The sequence below is a fragment of the Polyodon spathula genome, chromosome 29, assembly GCF_017654505.1.
Source record: "Polyodon spathula isolate WHYD16114869_AA chromosome 29, ASM1765450v1, whole genome shotgun sequence".
NCBI lineage: Eukaryota > Metazoa > Chordata > Actinopteri > Acipenseriformes > Polyodontidae > Polyodon > Polyodon spathula.
The window spans coordinates 2,170,742-2,189,080 of record NC_054562.1 but is presented as its reverse complement, the minus strand read 5'-3'; the positions used below and the strand labels follow the sequence as shown (position 1 = coordinate 2,189,080).

The window sequence follows — 18,339 nt, the reverse complement described above, 5'->3', positions numbered from 1 at the left end:
TTATGAGCAAAACTGCATTTGAATGCAGTTCCCCATAGTAAAACATCTTTGGCCATCTCTTGTAGACACCTTCCCTTGTTATTATAAATTCTGAAGCCAAGATGTCTGATTTCAGATCAAGTTGACCCTATTTTGCTAACCAGACACTGCCTGAAAAAAAACAAAGTATAGCTGCATTAACTAGATATTGTGTTTATTTATAAGATTTTATAATTAGTAAATATGCACAGCTTAAAACCTGGTTCTAGTTTCGCACGCTGGGTGGCTCACTCATTCACAGCACGAATGAGGTATGTATACTAGCATACAGGGCTAACCATACTCTATACATGCAACTTGCATACAAATCAAAATTTATCTGACTGTACCCACCTTGAATGTGAAAGGTCTACAGGAGGCCAAGAATGTATGATAAATATTCTGCAGATGTAGTGAGAGAGACGGGACAGTCAGTGTATAAGAGTCCACACACATTTAGAACGAAGATCAAGGGAGACAGTCGCTGCAAGTCTTTGAAAATTAACTCTTTTATTATGATACAGCCGTTTACTTTGTTATTTATGCATTTATTCATTGATGTGGTTTTTTCTCTTAAAAAAAAAAAAAAACACAAAACAAGCCAAAAAAAAAAAGTCCACATTTCTCTTGCCGAATTCCTCACTTTTAATATTTTTTTTTTTTTAAAAATCGTGTCTCTCAAGCAAGGAGGGACGTTCACTTTTGATCCACAGTCAGTTGAGAGGGGGGGGGGGGTGGAAAAATAATTTTAAAAAAAGTCAGAATATTCACATCAGTATTCTATGTGTTTGTGCTCTTTCCCAAAAGTTGTGATTTTTGTACCCAGCTTGTCTGTACAGTAGTTTTCTGTAGTGTTGCATTTAAGCGAATAAACAGATCACTTCAGAAGACTTTCTTCGACAGCCCACAAGCCATTTCCCTTTAAATAAAATGAAAGGATTGCCTGAAAACTTGCCCCAGTATTTAACAAAAAATAAAAAATGGAACAACCCTATACTGACAAAGTTTGTTTTGAGGAATTAATGCAACATTCAGAAAGCTGTTAAAGAAACCAAGAGTCTACAACCTTAAATGATGTATTAAATGAAGAGAAATCTACCAATAACTGTCAAGGTTCTCCTGCAGCTCAGTTTGAAAGCACAATCACACCACATCAGCGTTCCGATTATGAACTCGGAGGTCTGTTACTAGAAGAGGCATCGCTGGCATGGTGAGCGGACAGCCCAAACTGCACTCTCCTGTGAAATAAGACACTAAAACGTGTATATGAAACTAGACTTCATCTCTAAAACGTTTTTAACTTGAGTTTCATTTTTGATTAGGGTCTGATCTTTCATAATTCTCCACCACGGTGGGATGACTACTCATTTCTAACTGGAATAACAGGTGGTAAACTCATGTTTAAATGTCTTGATAAAGTAGGGTGGCTATTTAAACATATTCCTCTGTTTAGCCAAACTTTTTATAAGGGTTTGCTGGTACTGTATGAAGAGAACGTATGCTTGCTGCTTTGCTTGGATTTTTACATTGTCTACATGGAGAACACGTTTCTTTCACTGTAGTACAAAATGTTATCCAGACAACAGGTAGGACTTAATTACAGCAAACAAACTTGACGCATCAGACAGGATTAAATGCTTGCGTCTTTACATCACTTTCATTATGCGTTTGGGTCTTCACTTCCACCTGTATTAAACTCCTTGGAGCTTTTCAGGTGCCCTTCGGCCAAGCAAAAGAGCTTTTACAAAAGGAGTGTAATAATGATTGGAACTGCGTTTGGAATTGAAAAAGAAGCCACTCTGCGTAGGCCTTGATCTGGTAAATTCAGAGATTGCAAGAATCGTTTTTCTCGTGTTTGCTGAGCGGATGGTACAATGCTGTCTATGTCAGGTCACAAACAGCAGTACAATTAGCACCAATCTTGGACTGCCTAACGTTAGGTAAGGCAGTCTAAGGTTCATGCTTAAAAAAATCAGCCTCCTCTTGGAGTAACGATATACAAAAAGAACTACATCAAAAAGTAGTGAAGCAATAGCAGAAAACTACAGGAAAAAAAAAAGACTTTCTGCTGAAGAGCATAATACAACCATACAAAACCTTATGGTAATATCTTGACCTTTTTTTTTTTTTTTAAATCTTTTTTCCCCCCTCCCTTACACAAACCAAGGACTGAGCTTTCTCTTCCCCGAATCCTCCTGGTTCATCTGGTGATCCCCTGCAGGCAGGCAGGCAGGACAGACGGGCGTGTTATCCCTGCTCAAACGGACTCTGAAGTTGGGAGTTCTCAGTTTAGTTCAGTGTAGCTGTGCAGTTAATTCTTTCTAGTGAGAGGTAGGGGGGGGTGGGTCCCCCCCCCAGGGGGTGTTTGGGGGTCACAACCCCCAGGGGGGTCTTGCTCATTTTCCCATTGCAATATTCCTGTGTGTCTCCTGGTTTTTCCCTGGATTTCCGCGGCTCAGTCATTGTAAATCCCGGTCTTCCAGGTACCGGTATTCGAAGGTGAACCCCTCCTTCTTGCGCTGCCCCCACTTCTCGTAATCGAAGTAAATGTACGTCCCCTGTGAAGGAAAGTTGAAGAAAGGGAGTCAAACTCACAGGTTAAAAGGGGGAAAAATAACAAACTAGGCAGGGGGACACTATTTTGGAGAATATAATATAAAACACACCTATACACATTACCTCACTGCCAATGCTAAACACCTATTTAACAGACTGAACACTTATTAGATTTAAAAAAATAACACAGAAAATCAGGTTGAATATGACTGGTTCAGTGCAGAGATGTTCAACCTTTTAACCCACCTGTTCGGTTTCGGGTCTGTTTGACTCGACTCTAGTTTCCAATTGGATAAAATGCTATTTTTCTTTTCATTTTCTGTATAATATTTTAAGGCTTTACATAAGATGGGGTTATGAACTTATATACAGAAAACAGAACCTTTGAGATGTTTATTCTTTTTAGAAGAGGTCACGTGTACAAATAAGATGTTTCGGGTCACTGTGCCCCGTGGCGTTTATCTGTGTAGATTTGTGTGCAGGAATGAAACAAACTTCTTCAATTTGTTATTGTATTATTATTATATTTGCATTACTATTTCTGGAAATGGCTGCACCTGTCTGGAGATATTTATAAACCAAACACAAATATATATCTACAAGGCAGAGCCTCATTTTCTTTGTCAGTATTGCAACAGCATCTCACTGGTAAAGACACTCCAAAATGAGGAGCTCCCAGGCTGGCAGTCAAAGAAGTTTTATCACAGCTCCTGGACTAAAAGAGCAGAAGAGAGTCAAACCTTTGCAAATAAAAACAGTTAATCAATTTAAGGCTGTTTAAAATTAGTTTGAAATTGCATCGGGTCAAGATGACCCGAAACATAACAGATGCACCTAAATTCTGAACAGAAAAGGAGGGTTAAAAGGAATTGTAGCGAATTGTTTGAAGAATACCAAGTTCCCTAGTCTGTTTCCGGGTTATTTAGCATATACACACAGTAAACGTGTTGCCGTGTAGCTGTTTCTTGCTCTGATGTAGTTTTAATTACTGCAGCATATTTGTAACTGAACAAAATATCATTGTCATGGTAATTTCAGCAGCATCCGTCTGCAATTGTAATCTCACACAAAACCAGAACCGCAGGACAGAGCTGGACATATCAGAGGGTAGGAGAGAGGAGAGTGTACGGAGCGGGCTGACTAGTCATGCCGAGGCAGAACCACTTGACAAAGTTCTGAGATCACTCAGACACTCTGACCCGGACAAGCTCAGACAGACTGAACAGCCTCCTCTATTTAAATGTTCGTGTTATCTCTATTTATTGTACTATTTCATGTATTATGCTGCTATCCTGTATTCTGCTCTTTCCACTGTATTTAATGCACTATTTCATGTATTCTGCTGCTATCCTGTATTCTGTTCTCTCCACTGTATTTAATGCACTATTTCATGTATTCTGCTGCTATCCTGTATTCTGCTCTTTCCACTGTATTTAATGCACTATTTCATGTATTCTGCTGCTATCCTGTATTCTGCTCTTTCCACTGTATTTAATGCACTATTTCATGTATTCTGCTGCTATCCTGTATTCTGCTCTTTCCACTGTATTTAATGCACTATTTCATGTATTCTGCTGCTATCCTGTATTCTGCTCTTTCCACTGTATTTAATGCACTATTTCATGTATTCTGCTGCTATCCTGTATTCTGCTCTTTCCACTGTATTTAATGCACTATTTCATGTATTATGCTATCATGTATTCTGCTCTTTCCACTGTATTTAATGCACTATTTCATGTATTATGCTGCTATCCTGTATTCTGCTCTTTCCACTGTATTTAATGCACTATTTCATGTATTCTGCTCTTTCCACTGTATTTAATGCACTATTGTATTTAATGTATTATGCATTGTTTTTACTGTATATCATGTTTGATGCATTTCTCTGTGTTTGTAGTATTATGGATTTTCTTGTTACTGCATCTTGTAAAGCGCTGTGTGATGGTGCTCCCCTATGAAAGGCGCTATATAAAAGATAGATTGATTGAATAGTAGCCACGACACAGCCAGTGTGTTGATGAACAGCACCCCCGTTCTGCTGACCTGCTCAAACTCATCCGTGATGGTTTTGGGCTCTTCGTGTCTCTGAAACCACATCATGTACTTGGTGTGGAACCTCCAGGACTGCTTCTTCAGGGCTTTAGCTGCCAGATACTGAGCCTTCGTACCCTGGAGAGGGAGAGACAGAGATTAATGAGGGACAGATACCTCCTTCTTAACAGAGAGATATAGACTATTAACACAGGGCTACCAGTGCCAGATACCGAGCCTTCGTACCCTGGAGAGGGAGAGACAGAGATTAATGAGGGACAGATACCTCCTTCTTAACAGAGAGATATAGACTATTAACACAGGGCTACCAGTGCCAGATACTGAGCCTTCGTACCCTGGAGAGGGAGAGACAGAGATTAATGAGGGACAGATACCTCCTTCTTAACAGAGAGATATAGACTATTAACACTACCAGTGCCAGATGCTGGGTCTGTATACATTAGAGATGGAAATTCGACAGGGTTTGAATACAAGACCACCACTACCAGAAAGCCAATAGAGGACTGCCCTTGACAGACAAGTGCCAGCATTAAAATACTCAATGAATGTAGCAGAGATACAGAATATAAACCACCTCTGGTATTATATACAGACACTCACACACAGCATTATACATAAAAGCATACAATACAGAAACAGCATATTGTATTTCAGACACAAACCTGAAGGCAGTGCTATAAAAACAGCCTCTTAACATAAGAAAGTTTACAAACGAGAGGAGGCCATTCGGCCCATCTTGCTCGTTTGGTTGTTAGTAGCTTATTGATCCCAGAATCTCATCAAGCAGCTTCTTGAAGGATCCCAGGGTGTCAGCTTCAACAACATTACTGGGGAGTTGGTTCCAGACCCTCACGATTCTGTGTGTAAAAAAGTGCCTCCTATTTTCTGTTCTGAATGCCCCTTTGTCTAAACTCCATTTGTGACCCCTGGTCCTTGTTTCTTTTTTCAGGTCGAAAAAGTCCCTTGGGTCGACATTGTCAATACCTTTTAGAATGCTGAATGCTTGAATTAGGTCGCCGCGTAGCCTTCTTTGTTCAATTCTTTTAGCCTGTCTGCATATGACATGCCTTTTAAACCCGAGATAATTCTGGTCGCTCTTCTTTGCACTCTTTCTAGAGCAGCAATACCCTTTTTTGTAACGAGGTGACCAGAACTAAACTGGGTATTACAGACACACACACGGTCCTGTGCAGTAGTATATAAACAGCACTGGGTATTACACAGAGTCCTGTGTCTGAATGCAGTAGTATATAAACAGCACTGGGTATTACACAGAGTCCTGTGTCTGAATGCAGTAGTATATAAACAGCACTGGGTATTACACAGAGTCCTGTGTCTGAATGCAGTAGTATATAAACAGCCTCAGGTATCAGACACATACACAGTACTGTACCTCCAGGTAGTAGAAGATAAAGAAGAGGGTCTCTGTGGACAGGCGCTGGTAGAACTCCACAGAGTCCGAGTGCGGAGGAGGCACCTGGTGATGGTAGGGCGGGGTCGGGCAGGGGTTCCTCATCAGGTACTGCCTGGAAGAACCAACGAGAAAACGGTCCGGGTTAACGACAAGGGAACACACCCTTACAACAACCAGCCCCTTCCACCAGGGGGAGTTTAACACAGCAAATACCTCAGAATCTCTATGAAATGGTCACATCAACGTATTTAACTCTCCTATTAGTCACAACTGATCAGAGCCAAAACAGTACAGGCGAGACTGTTCAAGCTTATACTGTAATACTGACAGAAAGCCGAATTCCCTTCCTAAGAACAATGTTCTCAAAATGTGCAGTTTTGAAAGAAACATATGCTACAACCAACACGCATGTCTGGTACTAGACTAGGTTAAATACATCCGTTTGCAAGCCATGCTTTGACAGGTCTTGCACTTTGAAATCGTCCCCACCCCTTCACTGGCTTTTTTCCTGTCAATAGACAATCAGATTCTTCCCTATTGACTGACATGCTTTCAGCCAGTAACATGCTTTGACCCAGTAGACACTGAGGAGGTGAACCGACCCTGGAAGCGTTCATGCAATCAGACGTCCTGAGAATAAGGAATAGAAACACAAATGATACAGTACATGTCTGTATTTGTACCTGCGATTACTGCTACATTACTTAGAATAACCCTTTAAACTTAACCCTTTGCGGTCCTGTGTCGGACCAGGTCTGACATTACAATTTTCCCTTTCCAGTCCGATGTTGGACCCTGTCTGACATCAAAAAGATGTCAAGCACAGGTCTCTAGTCGATTTTTCTCCGGAAAAAGCAGAGAAAACCTTTCAATGGCCAAGTGAGACCAATAGCAGCCAAAAAAGGGGAGGGGGGGCGTGTATCTGAGCAATACAGATAGCCCCCCCTCTGCACCACAGAGATAACAGGGACAAAAACAAAGGAAGCTGCTTCTGCATCCAGCGCTGAAAGAATATCACAGACACTGGCAGAGCTTTCTGAGATGTTACAGTAATAAAATAATGACTGGGATCTCATTATTGAGGAGTTTGGTGATCGAGTGATCAGGAGAGGAGCGATCAGTATGCACGACTATGAAGAGAGATGTGATAAATACAGAGAACAAGGGGTGGGGCTGGAGATGCAGGGCTGAGTGTGCTGTTGATATGCAGGGCCTTTTAAACCTGTTTTACTGTGAATAAAATTACATTTTAAGCAAACAGGGTGTGTGAAAATAAATTGGATCTCAAAAGGGTTAGTGTGTGCGGCTGTTTGTTAGTTTCCAGTGGTTAAAGAAAGAGGTTTGTAACCAGCAGATCCCCGGGTTCAAATCCCAGCTCAGCCACTGACTCACTGGGTGAGACCCTGAGCAAGTCACTGAACCTCCTTGTGCTGCGTCTTTGGGGTGAGGCGTTGTTGTAAGTGACTCTGCAGCTGATGCATAGCTCACACACCCTAGTCTCGTATCTCAAAGCTCTTTGTGAGGGTGGTCCACTATGAAAGGCGCTATATAAAAATAAAGATGATTATTAATTGTAAGAGCAGAGTGTTTACCGTATCCTCTCCGAGTCCGAGGGGTGAGGCATGTGAGTCCAGGCAGACTCCTGCATGGCTTGCTGGTACAGCTGCTCTTTGGAGAGGGGCACTGGCCCCAGCGGACACACCCCCAGCGAGGGAGGGATGTTCACCTCCGAGAGCTGGGTCTGTGGGGGCACAGCCGGGCCTCCAGGGGGCGCTGTGGAGCTAGAGAACAGGTCTGGGGAGTAAGAGGAGGACAGAGGTGAGCTTGGGAGGAGAGAGGGGGAGTCTCTAGGTTACACATGCTCTCAGATGCATTCCAAGCCATTTTAGGCAAATTTGAAGTTGACTTTGTAGAGAATTCTGAAATTACTTCTTAAATTGTAATTTTACCAGATGGATCAACCTGGTAAAAATGACAAGGTTTTGAAATGTTACTCAAATCTTTTACATGGATGCCCGCTCACATAATATAAACCTTCATAAAACCTCAGCTGCAAAAATCAAATACAATCTCTGCTTAACTTGGAGGTCGTAAATCTAGTCTTCACGCAGTTATGATGCAAATTTCAAAAAGGACCAATTTTCAAAAGACCTAATTTAAGGAGCTTGACGATTTTCCATGTTGACAACTAATAACAGAAAGCTTCTGCATCATCAGTTTATTTAACCGTATAATAAATAAACATCTAAAATTATTCCTCAGAGTACAGAGAAGCTCTGGATCTCTAAAAGTTCTTATCCAGTAACACAGAGTCGGTTTTGTTAACTATAGGGCAGAGTTTCATTCTAAAAGCAGCACAACAATTCAGTGTTTTAATCAACGTCAGAAGCAACAGTCCAATCATTGCATCTCAAATCATAACCGTTTAACTTTGTTAAAAAGTTGGAGGCAAACTGAAGGACTAACTGCCAAGCATAGAGGCACACTCCCCCCCACCTCCGCCCGTCCCTCCCCCACCCAGACCTCTAGCTGTGCTGTCATGAACCAGTTTCCCATGGGAGTGCCGAACACATCTTTAGAGACGAGGCTACTTCAACTATACAGAGTCGCGAGATTAAAAAGGTTGGAGGGGAATGCAGCAGGTTAAATACTACTGGGTGTATCTGAAGCCAGGTTTTGTTGCACTGGATTTCTACTATACTGGAATGCTCGCTGAACCCCAGAACCAGATCTAGGCTGGTTTAACATCCAGCGCTCATCTCGGTAAGGCTGCTTTCATATCTCCCACCTCCGACAGAGAGATGCTTATTCTATGGCGTGAGGCCAGTTGCCTTGGTTCCTACCTCGGTCTGTGAGGCGCAGTGAAGGGATCTGCTCTTCCAGTCCTGACCCCAGAGCTGCTCGTTCAGCCATTGATTTCAGGGAGGTCAGGGGCTCTGGAGGCTGGAAGAGAGGGTTCGAAAGACTTGGTTAAACATACTGAGCGACAAAAGAAACGGATCACTTCTATTTGAGCATCAAAAGAAACGGATCACTTGCATTTAGATAAAATTAACTAGATGTGATCGAAAAACTGTTTCAGAGCAGGCGCAGTGACTTTTTATCGTGCCGATTAACAAGAGACATCACCAAGATGCTGCAGAATGATCTGTCGATCTCGGGCAGGGACTCTTGGTCTCCCGGTTGGCAGCCTATCATTGACAGAGTGTGTCTGGTTATACCGTCTCGCCGGGTTTGAAATTGCTGGCTGCGACGTCCAAGATGGCGAGCCACAGCGCGCTGCCCCAGTCCAGCCTCCAACATGCCGATCTAACGAAGGCGCTGCTCTCTGGACAGACGTTGCATATTGTTTTTGTTTTTTTTTCCTGTGATTTTCTTTATTGCTTTTATTCACGCTTGAAATTCAACAGCTGAAATCACTCCATATCCAGCATCCAATCAACTGTCTCACTAATTAAGTGATTAAGTGCTTCAGTCACTCAAGCGTGTCATGGGCAAGGATGAAGGATCGAGAGATTAAAAAGAAAAACATTTTGTCAACGTCCATCATTTATATACCTTATTATTTTCGAAAATAAATGTGTTAGTAGTTGTTTAGTGCTAAGTTTCTTTTGATGCTCTGTATACAAGACTGGCAATAATAAATGACCTTGCAGAATTTACTTAGTGCTCTGATAAAAACAGAAGCACTGGTCTCTGATAGCTACCTTGATCTCTGGCTGTGTGTAGTTCAGAGGTCCGTTCAGCAGGTTCTGGCTCGGTTTGGTCTCGTTGAAACTGGGGCTGGGTGAGCTGGGAGGGTTGATGGGCATCTGGACCAGCAAACTGGAGTTTGAACTGGAACCAGTCACACTGGGTAACTGGGAACCACCGACACTCTCCTTCCTGATAGGGAACACGGATATCGGGGTTCGTGAACCAAATCAGAAATCATTCAGCCAAACCCTCTGGCAATCAGAGCTCCCCTCAATACAAGCATATTCAAATGTCACTTTTCTGTTGATGTAGTTCTTCCATACTTCTCTCTAATCTTGCCTTTAGCTGGCTTGGCGCTATACTGGAGAATCCCAAGTGCTGGGACATTCCAATCAACTCTGCCAGCCCAACTACTCCAGACAGAGGTGGGACCAGCCAATGAAGAGAATTACAGTGTGGCTCCACAGAACCACACAATATAATTGCAAACACCACAGAAAGACAAGGGAAAAGGGGAAACAAAGAAAACTTCATTTGAAGATATCAGAAGCCAGGAGTTTGAAACAGTCCCCTATTTATTTAAAGGGTCCCCCCTCCAGAGGCGAGTTACAGTCGTATACAAAATACATAAAGAATTATAGTACAATTAAAAGACACAAAACACAATGACTTCAGTGCTAAGTTCATGCAAAAAGTTGCATGAACTCCTAAGAAACCAGGAGGTTCAAATCCCAGCTCAGTCACTGACTCTCTGTATGAGACCCTGAGCAAGTCACTGAACCTCCTTGTGCTGCGTCTTTGGGGTGAGAGGTTGTTGTAAGTGACTCTGCAGCTGATGCATAGCTCACACACCCTAGCCTCGTATCTTGTAAAGAGCTTTGTGATGGTGGTCCACTACGAAAGGCGCTATATAAAAATAAAGATTATTATTATTTAATAATAAACCTTCAGAAATGATATCAGGACAGAGGGAAGGAGACACTTCTGACACTGATGAAACATTTAATAGGATTTTAAAAATCTTGCTGGGAAGAACCTTTTCAATTAAAATAAACTGAGTTTGAGTATCATTTGTAAACTCAGTACCCGATCAAACTACATATAAAAACGTGAGTCTTCTGTACAGCAGACTGATCCTGCCATTTATAAATTGTGTTATATGAACGAATACGAACATGGTCACTTTTAGAACATTTTAAAATAGTGTTTGCTTGAATATCTATCCAGCATTAACTTATAACAGAGCAGACTTAGCAGAAGAGCCTGATTGCTCAAATTTCTGATCAGATAATATCCCTCAACCAGGGGGAGTTCTGGACTGAAATCAAATGACCCTGCTATATTATTCCCCATTACTCAGCTTCTTAACTACATCCCTGACAGCAGAGTGGTTGCTGGGTACTCACGCTGCATTGGCTGGAGTGCTGTGTGAGCCAGGCTGGCTGCTCTGTGATTGGCTTGTGCTATTGAGGGCAGAGTCCTGGTTGCTGTCAGCCACCACTGCACTGTAACCTGCAAGAGACATAGTGGAACAGTTATTAAAATTATTCATTCACAATTAAAGAGCAATGAGCCAGGACAATGCGTTCTAAAAGATATTAAAAAGCTACGGAACAAGATTTAGGTGATTTCAAAGTGCTACAAACATGCAGAACGACAATTTGAAGCAAATCAGTTTTTATTTTCCATCTATCTCTCTCCCTTTAAACCTTACTAGTGGTTAAGCCTTAACTGAATACCAGACTGTTCAAATTAGCGATGAGCTGCAAGAAACTAACGCAGTGGAAATTAATAAACTGAATCAGATTAGAGCTGGATCGAAATGCAGGTTCAAATAGAATCGGGGGAGATCAATGCGCGTCGCTTGAGAACTCGATGAAGATATGAAGGGTAAAAAGAAACAGCTTCCTTTGGGAATTAGCGTTTGATTACAAAAGCAAATCGGCTCGTTTTTAAAAAGGGACATCACGCGATCAAAAAGAAAACCGGAAAACTAGAAGCCATAATTATGAGATATTGCGCTAAAAACGCTACTGATTAAGTTGCACAGCAGGTGTCATTTATGGAAATAGTCACCAACAGACTTGAAAAAAAAAAAAGATGTAAGTATTTGCATAGGAATCGCCGAGAACGATCGCTCTCAAAAAAAAAAAAAATTTTAAGACAATAAAAAGAAACACCACCACAGCTTCACTCACTTGTGGCGCCGTTCTGTTTCTGCCCACTAGGTGGCCTCCCGGGAATCCCGCTAGAGCTGCCTGTGCTGTTGCTGCTGGCGCTCCTCTCCCTCTCTCCAGCAGCTCCCCCAGGGGCCGAGCTACTGCTGCTGCTGCCTGCTGCTGCTGCTGCTGCTGCTGCTCCCAGACCCTCCGTTACTGCTGCCCCCGCTGCCGCCTCCGGGGGCGCTGCCGATCGGCCCATGCCCCCCCGAGGGCGCCCCCATCATGGTATTACTGTTGGAATTGGAGTTCCCTCCGATCAAGCCGACGTTCCCCGAGGCGGCAGCCTGGGCGTAAGGGGTGGGCGGGTTGGCTAGGCCTCCTAAACCCATGGAGCTCAACCCACCCATCCCCGTGATGTTACCAAGACCCAGGCCAGCCAGCTGAGCCAAACTGGAGCCCGAGACGGACTTCCCCAGCCCTAAACCCAATCCCAGACCCAGACCCGAGCCTCCGTTGCCCCCGCTATTCCCGATTATGCCCGGCTGCATGTTGGAGGACATGAGGCTGCCGTGAGACCCCATGATACCGCTGCCGACACCACCCAGGCTGGCCATGGCGGTTGAAATGCTGTTGGTGTTGGCGCCCCCTGCTGCCGAGTTTGAGAGCATCATGAGGGACGAGGGGCTGTTGAGGGAGTGGGAGAGGGAGGAGGAGGAGGAGGAGGAGGAGGCGGCGGCTGTGGTGGGGCTTGCTGTTTTGGGGTTCTGGGTGCTGAAAGTGTGGGACAGGGAGCTTGAGGTGATGATGTTTCCCAGCAGGCTGCTGCTGCTGCTGCTGCTCCCGGAGCCCCCTACAGGAAACAGGGCGCTACTGCTGTTGCTGCCATTTCCTCCTCCCCCTACTGTGATGACAGCGCCAGTGCTGGAGCCACAGCTGGGGATACTGGTACTGCTGCTGGTGCTGCCGTTCTTTACTGGGGACTGCAGGAGGGGGGAAAAAAGAGAGCGAGACTGAGGTGCTATGGGATGAATTCACCTATGCTGGACGAAACGTATTAGTTGGGAAGTAGAGCTGAAATTTGATGCTCAGCACCAGGCCCCTCAAACTCGGTCCTGGGGACCCCCTGTGGCTGCTGGTTTTCATTCCGAGCTCTCAATTACTGAACCAGACCCCGAGTTGAACTGATAATTTGCTTAATTTACTTATCAGCTCTCACAGTTGCAGATTTCAAGTTAGCCGAAACATTTGACAAGCAACTTGAACTGCAGCTGTTCAAAGAGCTGAAAACAAGTGAAAAATGTCCAATTAAGCAAATTATCAGTTCAACTCAGGGTCTGGTTCAGTAATTGAGAGCTGGGTTGGAATGAAAACCAGCAGCCGCAGGGGGTCCCCAGGACCGAGTTTGAGAAGCCCTGTTCTACACTAAGAAACTTTAAAAAAGCAACAATTTGGATTTTTATATTCTACCATAAAATTATATTTTAAATAAATAAATAAATAACTGCCTGGCCACTTTATTAGGATCTGAACCCAGTATCTGGTTGGGTCGCAGTCTGCCCTGATCACAGCCTTGACGTGACCCAGACTCCACAAGGTGCTGGAAGGTACAAGATAATCCATTCAGGTCATTAATATCTGTGCAGAGAGGTAGGCAGAGGATCGCGATGATGAATCCATCACTCAAGTACTACCTCACACCAGGGCTGTGGGATATGCCTGCAGTCTTGGAGTGGGGGGGTCGCCACCAGGGTACAAGTGCAGCGATGCGGAAGTAAACTATGGCTTTCTACAGCAAATCGAGGGACCCAGCATACACCAGGACAACAAGCCCCACACCAAAGCAATCCAACAGGCAAGACAAAGTCTTACAAAGTGGCCAGACAGTGGATTACAATACACATGCAAGAATCATATTCAGGTTTCAACTTCTTGAAAAATATCTAAAATCGGGAGACTTGCTGGTTGGATAATTCCTGGGAGTAAGTCTAATCTGTTCAGAGCATCACTCATCTGAGCGCAAGGCAGTGTGCGCTTGCCAAGTCTAACAGGTAAAGACAGAGGTGAAGGAGCTTCTCATCTCTACCTGACTGATTTCACTGTCCGTCGAACGCCCTCGCTTCTTATCATCTTCAGAGTTCTCCTATTAAAAAAATAAAAATAAATCATCACGATGACATTATGAATGGTTTGTTTAGGTGTTGATTATTGATCCCCGGAGCCAGCATTGCAGCCGTTGTGTGTGCCGATGCGCTGGGGAGGCAAGCAAGCCGATCCCTGGAGCCAGCATTACACCAGACAGAAGGATATCTACATCGTCAGATGGAAGGAAACGCAACAGGATGGAGATGCAGACAGATCACATTAGTGTGCTTGTAAACCTTAGTTTGGTGCTTATCTTGGCAAGAGCAGAGTTCAAATCAGCATGAAGTTTAACACCTACTCTCATGTAATGGAAATCATCACTGTACTGAAATGAACAAGCATGTTGTTAACCCCCCCACCCCCACCCCTGAATGCAGAGGGGTTCTCTCTCACCGTGGTGCAGTTGGCTGGACTGGGAGGAATGGGAGAGCTGGAAGTTGTAGAAGTAGGCGTGCTGCTCGACTGGTTGAATATTTCATCCTCCATGTGAGAGACGCCTGGAGGAGAGGTAGCCACCAGGGGCAGAGCTGGAACCAAACCAGACAATCATCATCATACACAGTCTAAATCTGGTGCAGCTGCCTGGTTTAACAGAGAATCATTTCAAAAAGCAGCACAGACAGGGCGATTCATCACGTGCTCAACATTGTTTTGTGTGGTTTTCAATTCTACTTAAATGCTGATTTTACTGAACAGCCCTTTATAATCTGTAAGAATTCGTTTTGTTTGTTTCATCTTAACATAATGACCATTTGATCTTTTAGACATTACATAAGCCCATCACAAATCAGGAATGAAAATCAGACTCCTATTGCACAGCAGTCTCACCCATTCCAGGTTTTACTACCAGCTTGATTAGCCACAGTGTGCACAGGTGTGTCATTAAATTCATAGTTAAACCAGGAATGGATCAGACTGCTGTGCAACGTGAGCTTTATTTCCATCCCTGAGCAGTTTCATGATGCATATCGTACCGAGACGTGGATTCAGCGATGTGCATCGCACCACAACATCAGGGCATCGTTCCTCCCAGAGCTGTCTACAGCTCCCATCAGGGTGGGGGGGGTCAATCACGATTTCTTTTTAAAATCAATTTCTTACCATTCCCACTAATCCACTGCAATTCCTTTCACAACAGGCTTTATTGAGCGAACATAAGATAACTGTAAAAGCTGTACACGTGCTTGACGAGATGTATAAATGTTTGCTTAGTAAAGCCCGCGTTGTGAAAGGAATTGGGATTGATTACAAGGGAATTGATTCTGGATTCACCCGCTTCAGTATTTCAAAACAGAGAACTGGCTGCTGCGGTGAGTGGCGTTAAAAACATTATCAAATTAAATGAAAGAAAACCCACAACTCGCATCTCAAAAACCGCATAACGGGAAATTTTGGCTTTACTGGCGATTTGATTGGATGGGCAATAATTCTTCCACCAATCAGAGACTGGCATACAGCGGGTGACCCCGGCCTCTGACAGACAGGTGTGCAGCACAGGGCAAGAAACGCTGGGCAAGGGAAAGCGTGTGTCAGATGTCAAAGTGACTAGGAGGATGGCAGAGAGTGATGAAGCCAATTAAAAGCAGACCGGACATTTAAAAACGAGTTGATTTTGCAGGTCTATTAACTAGTTTTAAATTTAAAAGCATTTTTGTTGTTTCGGCTTTATTAAAATGTTTTCACACATGGCAATGCTGTGATCATTCCGCTGTGTTACATTAGTGAACAGGAGCTACGTTTTAAAACTGACAGGTAGTACATGCCTATCAAAGTGTACTGCAGCTACAAATCCTTTAAGAACTCTAGAACGATAATGCTGCAACTCATTTTTAGAAGGGCCTCTTTGTTTTTATCCAAGTTGCTGCAGTGACACTGTAGATGCTATAAGGAGTTACTGCAAATGAGATGCTATTTTAGAAGCCAGATTTCATTAAGCAAACATGTACGTGAATCTTTCTGAAATTAGACACACAAACGGTGGCATTTTCCTTTGTGAACGTGCCAAGTGAAAAACGCCCATTCATTCCACCAAGGCAGCAAACCTGCCGGCCGAAATTTCCCGTGATACGGTGCTTCACTGGCTAGGGAAAAACCCAGCTGAAAGCCGGTGAGTGTGTATTTTGTGATCCGCGAGTGGCGGGGCGCGGTGATCAGCAACATGAGAAGAAGCGGAGGAGCGGTGCGTACGAATGTCTTCCAGGTCGATGTCGTCATACAGGAACTCGTTCTCCTCGAAGTCGGGGTCCTGCGAGGAGTCCACGTAGTATTCCACATCGTCCTTGATCTTGCGGATGGAGTCCACCTGGATGGAGTCGTTGTCCAGCATGCGCAGGATCGTCTCCAGCATGCAGATGTGGTGCCTGTGCTTCTCAATGAACCCCTTCAGCTCCTCAATGCGCTCCTGTTTGAGAAAGAGCACAGCCTTCGTTGAATGGATGCTTTTTAAAAATCACTCATGGTCCCCAAATCCACCCCCCCCCCCCCCCCCCCCAAACACTCTGCTGCCATTGTTCACCCACTTTTAGGGGCCCCATTTGAAAAAACGTTAGTGTGTTTCTGTATTTGCACCTGCGATTCCTGCTAGTCGTTTTTTCTCTGGAAAAAAAACGAGAAAACCTTTCAATGGCCAAGTGAGACCGATAGGAGCCGAATGCTGATGTGTAGCGATTCGTTACTTTTTAGTGCAAATACTGCAGCATAATAACCAATTACAAAACAGCACTGTAATTACAGCAAACTGGAATTGACCACAGGTCTGGTCTCAAACAGCCCATTAGTCATTGAAATAATTAACAGTGCAACCACCTCCAGCACTCCTTGTGTCCAAGACTAATGTGCATATGGAAGAGACTATGAATATATACAGAGTATTACAATATATTACTTCACACTGTATAGTTACAGTATAGAAAAACACCAAGGGCAAAATCTACACATTTAACTTGAATATTTCTGATAATTTAAAAACTTAGGCGATTCTAAGTTTTCCAGGTTTTAATCAAGTTGAAATGTTTACTAATTACACCTCTAATGGAAAGAACTAAACATGCCATCCAGAACTGTGCGTGTGTGAGCAGCAACTATCATTCACTTACTGCCTTCAACTACAGATCTGGGCGATAGTTTTGCATCACCTAGAACTTTAGGGGCATATTAACATAACTTAGATTGTATTGCTCAAAGAAACTACACAATGACATCACAAAAGTCTATCGGAAGCCATAACAGCAGCGCAATATTTCAGTTCGATTTTGAAAGGTCACATTTTTCACTTTGTCAGCGTGTCATTAAGTATATGGAAGACTACAAAGCAGTGTGTAATTCAATGCGTTAACGTCACATTATTCAGCAGGTTTCACTCGACTTCATGAAGCAAAATGAGTTCATGCTATACAGAGGGTGATGCAAAACTTTTGTCCCTAGCTGTGTGTTCAACTACCACCTCACTATATCCCCTTCACAAGGGAGACTTCACCCCCAGCTGAGAATAACAACAACAACTGCATTAACCTGGAGAAAATAAGAGTGGTATTAACCCTTTGCAGTCCTGTGTCAGACCAGGTCCGACATTACAATTTTCCCTTTCCAGACCAACGTCAAACCCCGTCCGACATCAAAAAGACGTCAAGCACAGGTCTCTAGTCGCTTTTTCTCAGGGGTGGGGGGGGGGGGGGGGGGGGGGGTGCGCAGAGAAAACCTTTCAATGGCCGAAAAAGGGCGCATCTGATAACCCCCTGCACTACAGAGATAACACGGACATAAAGGAGACAGCTGCTCAAAGAATATCACAGACACTGGCAGAGCTTTCTGAGATGTTATAGTAATAATAAATGACAGGGTTCGCATTACTGAGGAGTTTGGTGATAAAACGAGTGATCAGGAGAGGATTGATCAGTATGCACGACTATGAAGAGAGATGTGATAAATACAGCGAACAAGGGGTGGGGCTTGGCTGGAGATGCGGTGCTGAGTGTCCTTTTAAGATGCGTCTTTTAAACCTGTTTTATCCTGAAAAAAAGTATTTGCATAGAGGATGCAAGTTAGTTAAAGTGAAATGAAAGGGTTGTTATTTCCTGGTGCAGACACACAAACACGCACACACACACACACACACACACAGAGGGAACGGGACTCACGTCTTTGTCTCCTTTCTTTTTCCTCGTCTGCACAGACAGGGACTCCACCTCGCTCTCAAACTGGTCCACCTGCATGTTGAGCGTGTCTATCGTGTTCTAGAGAGGGAGAGAGACCAACAAAGCCGTCAGGCTAATAATTCAGCACGTTAAAGGACGGGGGGGG

General features: G+C 43.8%; 1 pseudogene; it reads right to left on the bottom strand.

Moving 5' to 3' along the window:
• Nucleotides 1-2,414: 2,414 nt before the first annotated feature.
• Nucleotides 2,415-18,274, bottom strand: LOC121302396 (annotated as a pseudogene).
• Nucleotides 18,275-18,339: the final 65 nt, after the last annotated feature.